At 38.9% G+C, this 13,413-nt stretch overlaps 1 pseudogene across 1 annotated transcript; it reads left to right on the forward strand.

Moving 5' to 3' along the window:
• The first annotated feature begins 678 nt into the window (after nucleotides 1-678).
• Nucleotides 679-13,376, forward strand: LOC148906216 (chromosome-associated kinesin KIF4A-like; annotated as a pseudogene). The gene is made up of 30 exons (XR_016121598.1): nucleotides 679-762; nucleotides 1,284-1,453; nucleotides 1,603-1,694; nucleotides 1,965-2,085; nucleotides 2,576-2,749; nucleotides 3,014-3,083; nucleotides 3,337-3,391; nucleotides 3,563-3,640; nucleotides 3,957-4,024; nucleotides 4,133-4,229; nucleotides 4,350-4,412; nucleotides 4,504-4,725; nucleotides 5,058-5,161; nucleotides 5,459-5,525; nucleotides 5,630-5,704; nucleotides 5,873-5,983; nucleotides 6,104-6,187; nucleotides 6,424-6,546; nucleotides 6,979-7,131; nucleotides 7,682-7,782; nucleotides 8,316-8,368; nucleotides 8,465-8,550; nucleotides 9,016-9,105; nucleotides 9,179-9,271; nucleotides 9,762-9,842; nucleotides 10,233-10,280; nucleotides 10,459-10,542; nucleotides 10,619-10,789; nucleotides 11,470-11,589; nucleotides 11,703-13,376. The product of XR_016121598.1 is annotated as a chromosome-associated kinesin KIF4A-like (transcript).
• The last annotated feature ends 37 nt before the right edge of the window (nucleotides 13,377-13,413 follow it).

Here is a 13,413-nt window from a genome sequence, read left to right on the forward strand (position 1 = left end):
TTTCTTATTCTCTCTCCTTTCTTATTATTACGTATAGGAGCAATGGCCTCACAGAGTTAACCTGACAAACAGACAGTGGTGCCTCTACTATAGATTTTCAAGGGATACAATGCTACTCTTTAGCATATGGACAAACAGGTTCTGGAAAGACTTTATTCGAGGGTACTGGGTTTACGATTGTACTAACAGATGATATGGAGGTCCAAGGTGTGATCCCTAGGACAATCTTGATTTATTTACACACATGGAAAACAAGAAGGATGAGACTGAATTTCTTTTGAAATTTTCATTTCTTGAGGTAATGGAACCATGATTTTGACTAATTGTTTATTTACTATGACACAATCAAACGTGTGTGAGTGCTGTATTGGAGTTGATGACGCTTTGTGGATTGGCAGCACATGAAGAAGTGTTAGGGAGAGACGTGGAGGAGTAATCGTATGCCTCCCCCTGACACTTCTCGAGGGTTCTGTTCTCTGGGCCAATCCCCAAAGTGCTTTATGACCCACACATCACAGCAAGCAGTTTTTTACTTTCTTTTATAAATGCCAAGTAAAGGGCCACATACCTACCATACAGTATACTCTCTCTGTCCTGACCTGTGTTTTGGACATAACCTTCATATGTTTACCACAATATAATATTACTGTTGGCATTTCCTTGTGTACCAGATTCATAATGAAGAAATACCTTGACTTGCTGAACCCTTCCTCGTCAAGCGACAAAATAGCAATAAGAGAAAACGTTGATGGTGGAATCAAGGTAAGTTGAATTCTAATACCCAGTTACTGCGGTTTTTCGTATTCTGCAAACTCGGTGGTTGCAAGCTGCACGCTTAAATTTAGTTTTTCACTGCTGTCAATCAAGAATAATCAGTGGATGCCTCTTATGTTTCTTGACTTTGACTGGCTGCAGTAAGAAACCAATTTCACAATTAGCACGGTTGAAATGTTGGAGTTCGCAGAATATCGAAAACTGCAGTAACTTACTGTTTTACTACCCTGTGTTACTCAATGGTCTGCAACTACATAGACCGCTAATCAACACAGGCTACTGTCTTACTAAATTATGTTTTTTTGTGTGTTTTCATGAGAAAAAAGAAACCAATATTTCTATCAATAAAATTGCATGTTAGGCCTTTTCTGAATAACATGATGCATTGTGGTCTAGCTTGGGTACATCCAAATAAACCATGATGTACAAATGATGCTGGGAACAAAGCAAACCACAAATGCACCCATGATCATATTCACTATCTCAGGAAAAATCTGTCTCTTCTACAGATTGCAGGTCTAATGGAGCTGCCAGTTTCATCAGGCGAAGAGATGGTGAAGGCACTGTGTAATGGATCAGCAGCAAGAGCAACTGGTGCCACAGCAATGAACAGCACCTCAAGCCGATCACATGCAATATTCTCAATTATCATGGAACAGAAGGATAAGACAGGAGAAGGGTAAATGGATTCATAGATCGATAGATTATTTCAGATCAGCAAAGATATATATTGCTTGCTCCTTAGCAGGAAATTTTCATAATTTCCTATTGATGTGAGGTAGTTTGGAAGTTAAAGTGTTTAATGATTATAACTATTTTTTATATTAGGGACATAAAAAGAGCCAAGTTTCATCTTGTAGACTTGGCTGGTTCAGAGCGCTGCAAGAGAACCAATGCTCAGGGAGAACGATTCAAAGAAGGTACTTATTGATGGGAACAGCAAGTTCTTAGAGTGACCTATCCCCCTTTTCATTGGCTGTAAAAAAAAGCTTGAAGACCTAACAAAAATTTGCAATGTGTATTGGGGAAGGGGTGGGTGATTTGTTATTAATATAGGAGTGAACCCTACAACTACCCCCATGGGAAGTTTTGGCTATGCTCCTGACATTCAGAGCTTAGCATTCAACTCACTGTTATATCTCAAGAGTGTTTATTTTTGTGACCAATATATTTTTGATTGTCTAACAAAGGAGTGAACATCAACAAAGGTCTTTTGGCCCTGGGGAATGTTATTAGTGCTTTGAGCGATGAACAGAGGAAATCCATGCCATGTACCTTACAGGGACTCCAAGCTTACTAGACTTCTACAAGGTATTGTAAAGATGGGATATTCATTCATTTCCAGTTTTCATTAGTTTTCTTCCATCCATCAATCCTTTTGAGTGAAATTTGTTTTTTTTTATCCATCAGTTGTACATTCAAGCATCTGATTGTTTGACAATCCAATCATCTATCCATTCCATGCATCCCACTCATCCATTAGCCATTCAAACAACCTATCCATCCATCCATCCATCCATCCATCCATCCATCCATCCATCCATCCATCCATCCATCCATCCATCCATCCATCCATCCATTCATTCATTCATCCATTATTCTATCCATCCATTCTACCAACCAATCAAACCTACAGTTCATCTCATCCATTCTATTAATCCATTCCTGTTTTCAATGCATTCAACCAAACAATTTAAGCTATTGCATCCTATCCTATCCTTCCAATCACACATCTATCCATCCCATTCATCCATCCTTCGATCCATCCATCCAACATTCATCTTATCATGTTTCTTACCAGATTCCTTGGGAGGTAACAGCAACACAGTTATGATCGCCTGCGTCAGTCCTGCTGACAGCAACTACGAAGAAACACTCAACACGCTTCGTTACGCCGACAGAGCGCGACAAATCAAGAACAAACCAATCGTGAACCGAGATCCAGTGTCTGCTGAAATGGCTAGACTAAAAACAACAGGTACAACTGATGAAATTCAGCTGATGGAATTCATGCTGACTCGACTTTTTGAAGTTGAAACAAAGTTTGGCAATGACCAGGTTGGACTATTGAGACAAGATAAAAATCTCAAACTTATCACGTCCGCTTATTGAATACCAGTACTGTTTAATGTTGCTGCATAGCCATGACTTGACCTTTTGCTCGTATGTTCTTATTATCGCAGTTGAAGAATGTTGTAAAGACCACACGAATTTACAAAATTGTCTTGAATTTTTTTGTAGGTTCAAATGCTTCAACTTCAACTAATACAAGGACAAACTATCAATGGAACATTACCAGATGCAATCGAGTAAGGACAACAATTCATTGTTCTTCTCGTAATTTGGTCCTCGTCTTACCTTTTGCATGACGTTTTATTTCCTTTCTTTCATTCGTCTATTTTCTTTTTTCCATCCCTTTTCTTCCTCTCATTCTGACACATCTCACTTACCTGATCTTTGCTGGTGCTACTTAGCTGGCCGGTTTGACAGTTTTTTTTCAGCCCTCAGCATGCATTACATTTTTCACGCAGTTATATTTTTCTATTCTTTCTTTATCAAAAGAAATGGCATGGGATTGAACTTGCATGAGCTGACAGAACGCGTTAACCAACTAGAGGTAAAATTTAATCTTGAAGACTTTCTAAATGTCCATCTAAGTTGTGTTAGTCTTTTGTATGCGTCTTAGACAGTCCTCAGTCTATCAACCAGCCTAGTAAATGCCCTTATGCATAAGAACCTTTTACTCGTTCTTCAACTGATCTTGTATTTTCTTGTGCTGTTCTTGTAGGAAGAGAATAATAAGTTGAGTGAGGAGCTTCACAACTCTGTCGACCAAAATACAAAGATGTTCGAGAAGGTTTTAATGGTACGTTCCGCGTTTATACTCGGGCGCATGTTCTTGTCCTTCTGAAAAAGCAATTTTCTGAGAGTGAGCATTGAGGTGACATTTTAGGCAGTTTTGAGCACGAACATTTGCGCTAAGGACGGACACACGGTGCAATATTACACGCAAAGTTACTGATGTAGGATCGTTTTCTACTTCAGCAGCATTGCGTGCAACAAATTGCGTCGTGTGATATGGATCGCAACATCGATTGCATGCAACATTGCGCGCAATGATGCAACGTGTTTCCCTAGCTTAATTCAAACAACTGATAAATCCAAGCACGTTACTCCAACAGGCCGAGCTTGCCAGGGACAAACTGATGAGAAAACAAGAGGAACTCAAGAAATATCTCAATGAACATGAGTAAGTTATAATATTAAACTATACGATATACCATACCATAAGGTTAAAATCTTAAGCCACAACCAAAGTCAATAATAAGTTTGACTTTTCTGTTGCCATTTTGTTTAGAATCAAGCTGGATCTTGCGCTAGAAGACGACAAACTAGCCCGCGATCAAGACATGGATTTAGCCACAGAATTGCAGAAAAGATTCCAAGATTTTGAGGTAACAAAAATATAATAGATCGGATGATGAAGTCCAAAACATTGTAGTATTTGAAGTACAAAACGGAAATTATTGATGTTGTTGTATTTAATATTATGACTTTCTCTTTTTCGTTCGTAGGAGAGGTGTACTTCTACCACGACAACCGAAGAACATAACAATAGCAATGAATCCTTAAAACAGGTAAAGTACTTGAAGATAAAGAAAGAAATAACTACCAAGGAGAAAACCATTATTTTATATTTAATTCTCTTAACATAATAATTGTTTTCAGGATCACAGCTACGAGGTCGAACACGTGGACCAGAATAGCAATAACTCCCTACCCTCTTCCCCCATGAATAGTACATTTGAGTCCCAGCATGCACTGCGTCAGGCAGAGCTTGGGCGCCAAGTCCAAGAGCTGACAAAAGCGCTGACTATGAAACAAGAATTGGCTTTGAAGATGCAGCAAAATGAGGGCGCCATGAATGAAAAGATGGTTAAACAGTACGAGGTCAGTAGCATCATTTTTATTTCTTCGGTTTGTCACGCAACGCACTTGTGGAGGAGAAAGTGTTACATGACGACCCAAATCAAAATGCACATGAAATTATGATATTAGCCGTCCTGGTATGGAAATTTTGTCATTGCATGGCCTTTAAAAGGAGTAAATTGCTTATTAATCCCTTTCTGTGCGCGCTATAATTTAAGGTGGCTACGCGTCTACGTCTAGGGTGCTTTAGGTGCCGGGTATATCCGATAGAATTACCCTTTAAAATAAATGAAACAACTTCACTTTTCAGCGTACTATACTTTTTACAAGAGTTATTTTTGTCTCTCTTTTAGACTACCGTACGTGAGCTGGAATCTGAAATCGGTAAACTCGAAAAAGAAAAATCTGAGCTCGCACAGGCTCTTGTTGCCGTCAAATCCTCAACTAATGCTGAAGGGTGAGCTCGATTTATTAAAGTTTATTCAAGCGCGCTGTGTATATTTCTTCACTGAACGAAACTACTTTAAAGCGATGTTCTAATTCCTCACGTTTTCTGTGCACTCCACACTGTACATTTTCATAGATGCGCAAATATGATAATTATGCACAATGTATCATGTAGCCTGCGTAGCGTCTCTCCGGCGCTGGGGTTGGGAGAGGCGGGATCGACCAGTTCATCTTTCCCCCTCCCCGACCCCCACCCTGAAGGTTTCGTACTATGTGGTTTACGTTTCTTGCTTTCAAACCAAACCAGGAGTTCCAAAGACAGATCTCGCATCAAGGAACTGGAGACAAAAATCGTCGATCTAAAAAAGAAACAGGTTTGTTTCCCCCTTCACTTCTAAGGTAGTAATTTTTTTTTACTTAAGTCGCCCAGTCGTTGGACTTTAAAGTCATCTTTCATTTGTTTGGTGTTTGTCGTCAGGTCGAAATGCAGAAACTTCAGCGCCTCAAGCAACAGAGTGATTCAACGATTACTAAACTAAATACTGAAATCCAGGTAATAAGATTTTTTAGTGGAACGAATTACATTTAGCGGGTTCCCTGCATTTTTCTTATCCTACATATGCAGCTTTGGTTGTAGGAATTTGCGCGCATAGCGCAGCTCTTTGCGCGCAAGTCACATGACGATGTTTAAGTTAAATTGAATATTCTTGTGTTTTAATAGAGCATGAAATCAGTTCGCGTCAAGCTGATGAGACAAATGAAGGAAGAATCTGAAAGATTCAGGATACTGAAGAAAGAGAAAGAAAAAGAAATAATGCAATTAAAACAACAGGTAAGCTCGGCACTCGCTTTTGTGTACCAATACAAATAGCTAGAATGATATATTTTCCTTTCAAATGATGATTACTTGTAGTTGAGCACTCAGTCACTATTTTTTTAATTATTTTATTAGGACCGTAAGCGACAGTTCCAATACAGCAAACTACAAAACATTCATCAAAAACAGCAAGCAGTTTTGAAGAGAAAGACGGAAGAGGTAAGAAATATTTACTGCTTTTTCAATCTGTTGAAGAATTGAGCTTTTGTCTTGTAGAACTACAAAATACAACAACTAAAACGCTACCAACAACGACAACAACAGCAGGGGAAACAACGGTTAGAAAGACAACGACAGCAACAGCCAACAACAGAACCAGACACAGCAAAGACAAAGGATAAGACACAGGGATCCCAGTTTTAGTTTACTAACCATTTTCGTTGCTTGTAACCCAGGCTGCATTAGCAAACAAAAGACTCCATGAAGCAATCTGCAAAAGGAAAGAAGCAGCTGACAAGAGAGAAAATTATCAAAATATACAAAATAAGCAGTCGGAAGGGTTGATTCCCAGAATGAAGGTACTATAAGGGTCTGTTGTGATGTCTATACTATATAAGTGTCTGTCTGTCCGACAATTGTTTTATGATGCGTCCGTCATCACTTTATTTTGGTTGTCTATACGACCATCAGTGGATTGTGTCTGAGTTTTTTGCAAGTTTTATTGTGTGCGCGCCTGTTTGTGTCTTATTAGTTATTAGTGACTGTGTGTGCGTAAGAATTCGATAGTCCCTGCGCTGGTGTGTCTGTCAGCTTGTTTGTGTCTGTCAGCTGGTGTGTGTCTGTCAGCGGGTGTGTGTCTGTCAGCGGGTGTGTGTCTGTCAGCTGGTGTGTGTCTGTCAGCTGGTGTGTGTCTGTCAGCTGGTGTGTGTCTGTCAGCTGGTGTGTGTCTGTCCGCTGGTGTGTGTTGTCTGCGCTACATTCAGAAATTTACACAAATACTTCTTTTCCAGTCATGGCTAGGTCACGAGATCGAGGTTCTCGCCAGCGTTAGTCTGGCCAAGAAAACCCTGGAAGAACTGATTGAAGACCGGAAGACGATTTCTCACCAGTTATCTGAACTGCGAGGGAAAATACAAGACGACGAAGAACAGCCACCAAAAAAGGTAAGGAGTAGAATCATCAATAGAGCAAATCTTGTGTGACTCGGTGTAAAACACATGGTAGGGAGCGTGACGTGACCGTGACTATACCGAAACCGAGCATTCTGATAGGTTGAACATAAACTCTTGCATTGTGATTGGCTCAACGGATGTCATCAATTCCATTACGCGACAGTCACAGTGCTGATTTTGAGCATTCTTATTGGTCGAATATAAACTCTTGGGTTGTCATTGGCTCAACAGACGTCATTAAATTCCGTGCCGTGACGGTGCTGATTTTGCACATTCTTATTGGTCGAAAGTAAACTCTCGCCTTTTAATTGGGTCTCAATACTCCTCTAGCTGCAACATCGTACCTGGAAGTAATAAAACCACCTTTGGACAATAAAACCAGATAAAGTCACACTTTTTTGTTCGAAAACACTTTCTTCCAAAGAGAAAAATGCGATATCACAATCTTATTAATTTTTGATAATTTGACACGCAACACTGGAATCCCCTCTTCTTAAAGAAGCAGTATGAATGACTTGTTAACGACGAAAATTCTTTACAGAAAAAATTATCGATTGGTGGTGTGGATTCTGATGACAGAAAACCAGAAAGTGATGAACAACAAATGAAGCTGAAGACACTGGAGGCGGAACTGAAAATCAAGTAAGGAATGGACCAAATCCAATTGGGCGTAATGTTTTGGCCATTTCAGGCCACGTGTCATTCCCTTGAGAATAAGATTCTTTGTTTGAGTCGTATCCATATTTATGTGTCTTCTCGTGTTCAACCGTTAAACAGAGAAATAATACTCTAAGGAATGACACGTGGACTAAAAATGGGAAAACAGTGGATTAGCTTTTTTTTATATTTAGAGTTATATGTTGAATATAGAGTGAATATAAAGGTATGAGTTTTACATATTTTCCTTCCTAACTGTCACTCTTTCTCCTTACCATCTGTCTGCCTCGTTACCATTTTTTCCTCTCTCATCGTTCCGTCCATGCTGTTCATTTCTTCCATCGCAATCATCTATTTCATGCATGCGTCCTTTCCTTCCTCGCATCCGATTCCCTCTCGTTCCCCCATCCTTTTCTTTCCCTCCTTCCTTCTATTCATCTGACTCATTCGTTCCATTACAATCGTTTATATTACAATCCATTCCTTCATTAATTACTCGCTTGGCTGATCGATTTCAGGACCTCACATATTGCCGAATTACAACAACAGTTACTAGCTGCTGACAATCACAGTAAGTCACATTACGCACCATCCATTTTACCCGGAATCGTATTCCAAGTGGACGCACTATCGATCCAAATGATTAACACTAAATCATCTCCATTAGTTTCAAGTGAAAAGTCTAAACATCGATGGAACAATATCCACACTATGGCGGAGGCCAAAGCTGGCTTACAAGTATTGTTATCGATGGTAAGTAAGGAACCATTGACGTTTTCACGACAATGTTATAAAAAATTAACTTACTGTGCATGCCTAGAAAATTGCGAGAAAATGCATTCTCAAGGCTAACGCTGCGCATGCTCGACTAGGATGACGCACTTTCTACGGTGCTGACCATAGGGAACGCAGACTAATGTGGAAACGAGATTGACTTTGGGTTCGCAGGGCGGAAAATTAGCGTACGGTGTATTCCAAGAGGAATATTGGAAAGAAAAGAAGAAAGAAAGTAAAGAAATGCAGTGAGGGAGAGAGTAGAAGTCTTCCAACATGTAAAGATCATCAAGCCCAATAAAGCAACATTCGTTGTATTTCTCACGTTTTTCCCCCAGGAATGTGTTGATAATCTTTAATGAGGGAAACCTACTCACTAAGCGTGGTTTTCAGTAGTGCCCTGAATATATTGAATTGTTATTGTTTTGCTGGATCAATCTCTAGTCTGTGAATGCAAAGGCCAAGCAAATCAAGATTGAAAAAGACATCGAAGAACAGAAGAAAGAATTAGAAGAACTTCGCAACGAGTCAGCTGTAAGTTATGAAAAATGAATAATATTTTTTAGATTATTCAAGAGATTTATATATGTGGTTTTTGATAACGCAGGGCTTGACTAAAAAGCACAAAGAGCAGCTGGACTTTCTCCGTAGGGATTACGATGCACGGGTAACTACGATACAGAAAGAACATGAAGATAAGGTACTACACTTAATATACGCGCGCCTTTACTACACTTTATTCATAAGAAGCTGTTCAGGTAATACCTCCAGGAAACTAGGAATGTACGAACTGTGTAATTTTTCTCCCTGGCTCAGTGACATTTCTGTTATATCTTTTAAAACTCTGCTCAGCCAACTGCAGCTTCCGTTAATATATTCCTACATTTGCTTTTTACAGCGCGGTTCAAAATGCGTGGAGGAAAACATGACAAGCGCGCTTATGATAGTCCCCTTCACAGTTCTCAGCGCCATCTTGAAAGGAAGCCGTGCCTTTGCATAGAACCGAGACGAACGGTGAGCTTGGAATGATACAAAAGGTCTCTGTCATTGCAAGCTCACCGTTCGTCTTGCTTCGATGGAAAGGCACGGCTTCCTTTCAAGATGGCGCCGGTAACAGTGAAGGGATCTATTGATATGTAGTTCACAGGTTGATATCCTAGTCAATCTTTTCTTTTTCTTTTCTTTCCAAGGTTCTGTTGCTGCTCGAACAAATACCAAGTGAAGAAGAGAAAGCAAATTTCGAAAGTCTTCGCGAGAATATTAAACTCAAAGTACGTTACAATACCCTCTATCTAAAAACAGATAGAGGAAAAGAATAGCGCACGCATGCCATGTCACTTTGCGTGTTACCTTAGGTGCAACAAGCAACATCGCACCATCCATCAACCTCTGCGACACTGCAGGGAGCGACAGTTTTATTTGTTAATGCAACGTCACAAGCAACTTGCATCGTGTGTCTGGATTTTATAACTGGCTGTCTTGCTTTTCGAATGACTGAGAAAAACTTCAATTTTCATTTAAAAAGAAACAGAAATAAATGTATTGGACGTTTCGTCGACCTCGTGTCGTCACTCTTAACCAAATTTATTAATCGCTGAGTAATTGCTATTTTAATTACTCAGCGAAGAGGTTAATCATTGATTTTTATTTAATTTCAAAAGGAGAAAGAATTAAATGAGAAGCAACAGGAAACTGATCTTCTCCGACAGGTTTGTCATCTTTTCACGTTTTATATGTTCATTAATTTCTTTTTAATTTTTGGATATTTATGGGAATTGTTATTGAGGGGGGGAGGGGTGGGTTCGAGAGGTGGGAGGGGAGGAGTGGTAACGATTTATTATTCTATATCCAGGAAAAATGTATGTTGAAGTAGCACCTTTCTTACAGAAACTCCTCACACTGACCGAGGCAATAAACGATAACGAATCATCAGTCCAAAATATGGCGTCATCTATCAAGGAAACATCACAGGTAAGTGACTTAATTCTTATTTATTTGTACAGCGCAAATAATTGGGTTTATCTTTGAGAACTATTTTATACTTTAGGATTCGGAAATGATTGTGGAAGATGTTGAAGAAAAGGTCGTATTTATCAGTGACGAGCTTGAAGAAAGCGAAGACGACTATATAGACGACATATACAAGGATCCAAACTGGGTGGAAACTCCTCTCATGAAAAACATGTGGAGATCGAAAGACGTTCCCAATAACTACAAGGTATTTTTTCTACGAGACTTTTTCAGTTTCTTTAATAGATTGGCTTTTTCTCTGAGACTGGTTTACATAATCAATTTTTGATCGCCGCTAGATTCGTATAGGAAACTGAATTGCGGTGCAAATAGTAGCAAAAACTGCTGGTGTAAACGGGCCTTAAGTAACTTTAAAAGGCATTATGTCATGACAGAAGCTTTTGAGATGATAATCTGCAAGAGTTTTTGATGTTTTTGATGCTTTTTTTAATCTAAACTTGATAATTTTGGTGGCTTTCTCATGAGAGAAGTTGTGTTTTAGTTAAAAGAGCACATAAGATTGTTAACTTACAAATGATAATAAGAATAAAGACTTCTTTTAGCTTGGGAGCCATATAAGAACAACAAAGGCGTTGGCACGAGGTGTAATATTGCGCGCATTATATTGTCAATTTTCCTAAGGAAGGATCGTTTTCTACTTCAGAAAAAATGCGTGCAATAAATTGCGTCGTGTGACATGCAACATCGGCTTGGCTGTGACATTGCGCGCAATGCTGCACCGTGTGCCCGTAAGTTTCCGCATTCCAATACTGTGACTGGAGACCGTGAATGCAACTATGCGCTTTTTGATTTGTTCAGAGCAGAAGCCATTTGAGAGTCACAATGACGTAAGATCGCTATTTTTAATGACTGATCTCTTCGTTTCAGGGAATCCGATGCAACTGTAAAGGAAAGTGTATGACCCAGGCTTGCAAGTGCAAAAAGGGTAAAACAGAGTGTGACGACGAATGTGGCTGCATTAAAGATAAATGCGTCAACAGACCAAAAGTAAGTTTAATTTTCCTAATTTCAAGGACATTGAAAGAGAATCCCAAATTCCTCGAAATTTTTTCATCAGTAGTTATTCAAAAATTTCTTACAATTCCCTTCTCTTCTTTCAGGATCCAGCCACGCCCATGCTCTTTAACTCATCTTTCGAAACCGACCTGTCAACTAGCGATGACTGTCTATCGACGCTCAAAACCAAAACAAAAAAGCGTATTTCTAATGCAGAAAGAAAGGCTTTGGCCAACTCAAACAGGATGGCAAATCCAACAAAGTCATCGCTGTTTCACTCTAGAGGGAGAGAAAACAAAACCCCAACGTCACGTTTTTTTGTGAACAAGAATAACACGTTCAAGAGCTCTTCGGCTTCATCAAGTTCTTCAGAAAAAGGGAATAAAAGCCGTCGAAAATCGGGCGTTCTTTCTAAGAAGCCAGGCGTTAAAGACGCGACTTCTCGATTCTTAGGAACTCCTAATCGGTTTCTAAAAACACCTGGGTCAGGTTTTACTCCACCAAGAGTGTCTTCTTCTCAAACGATGAAAAGTAACGTGCTGAAAAGCAAAATCAAGGCAAGCAATGTGGAGGACAAGAAACGCAAGAGGAAGCTACACAACCCTTCTTCTACGACCGCGCTGTTGTGAATCCAACATCATGATAACAAATGATTTGTCAAGTCTTCTTAGGGCTACACCACAGTGGGGAAAAACAAAGATGATGAATGTCAGATTTATTAACTCTCGTTGTAACACTGTTGGAAATTAATAGCCAGCTTTTGATATTGAGTGATCAAGCAAAAAAACAATTTAAGTCGAGGCTCAAAAAATAATCATGATAACATCTTTTACCCAGAGCCTTGCATTGGATTGTTTTGTCAACCACAATATTTGGTTATTGCCATGCCAATGCAAGAATGTTTGAGTCTCACTCTGAAGTGCTCTCAGGAGATATACACAGAAAAAGTTATAATGCATGATAATCAAGTTTTCTTTATCTCAACTCGAAGCAGCTCATTGGTACACCAATATTTCAAAACATAGACAATTTTAATTTTTTCAAGTAATGAAGTAATACTCAAGGGAATGACATATGGAGTCTGATATTGAAAAGCATTTTGCTTTGGTAATATACGCTTTTTATTGGAAAAATTCCATATATGTTCACATTTTTAGAAAAACAGCTTGTAACCTAGGCAAATGCATTGATTGTAAATAGTTTAGGGGAAGGGATTGTGTTTAGGAAGTGCAATATCATTGTAGTACTAGCTAGAGTTAGCCAAAAAAATGTATATATCACTGAGGTTATGAGTGTACATAATAATGTTAAAGTGCTACTACGATGAAAATCGCTGTGACGTCATACACTCAACATCGAACATTGCTACATATATTTCTTTGTATATAAATCCTTAATTTATTTTATTCCTATGAAGCCCAAAGGGTGGCTAATGTGCTTATTTCACATTACTTGTGACTATAATTTATATTTTGGGGTGTTTGGGTATTTCTTTCTCCCTTTACTACTGATATTTTGATCATAAAGTACAAAGAAATGTATGGAGCGATGTTCGATGTTGAGTGTATGACGTCACAAACTCCAAAAAATAATCGTAAAAATATACTTTTGTCCTGAATATCGAGAAAACACTTCATACAGTGATTATTGGACCTTTAAAGAGTATTGTTAGGAAGTTTCAGCTGAATCCAAGTTTGAGCGATTTTCGTTGTAGTAGCACTTTAAGAATACAATGAAAAATATTGTGTGGCAGAGTGCAATAAATTATTACAATAAGATTTTCCCATAATTAGCTGTATCTATATTACAAAAAGC

The sequence above is a fragment of the Actinia tenebrosa genome, unplaced genomic scaffold, assembly GCF_029948245.1.
Source record: "Actinia tenebrosa isolate PJP-AT-01 unplaced genomic scaffold, QUT_ActTen_1.0 PGA_scaffold6__47_contigs__length_16458017, whole genome shotgun sequence".
NCBI classification, from domain to species: Eukaryota; Metazoa; Cnidaria; class Anthozoa; order Actiniaria; family Actiniidae; genus Actinia; species Actinia tenebrosa.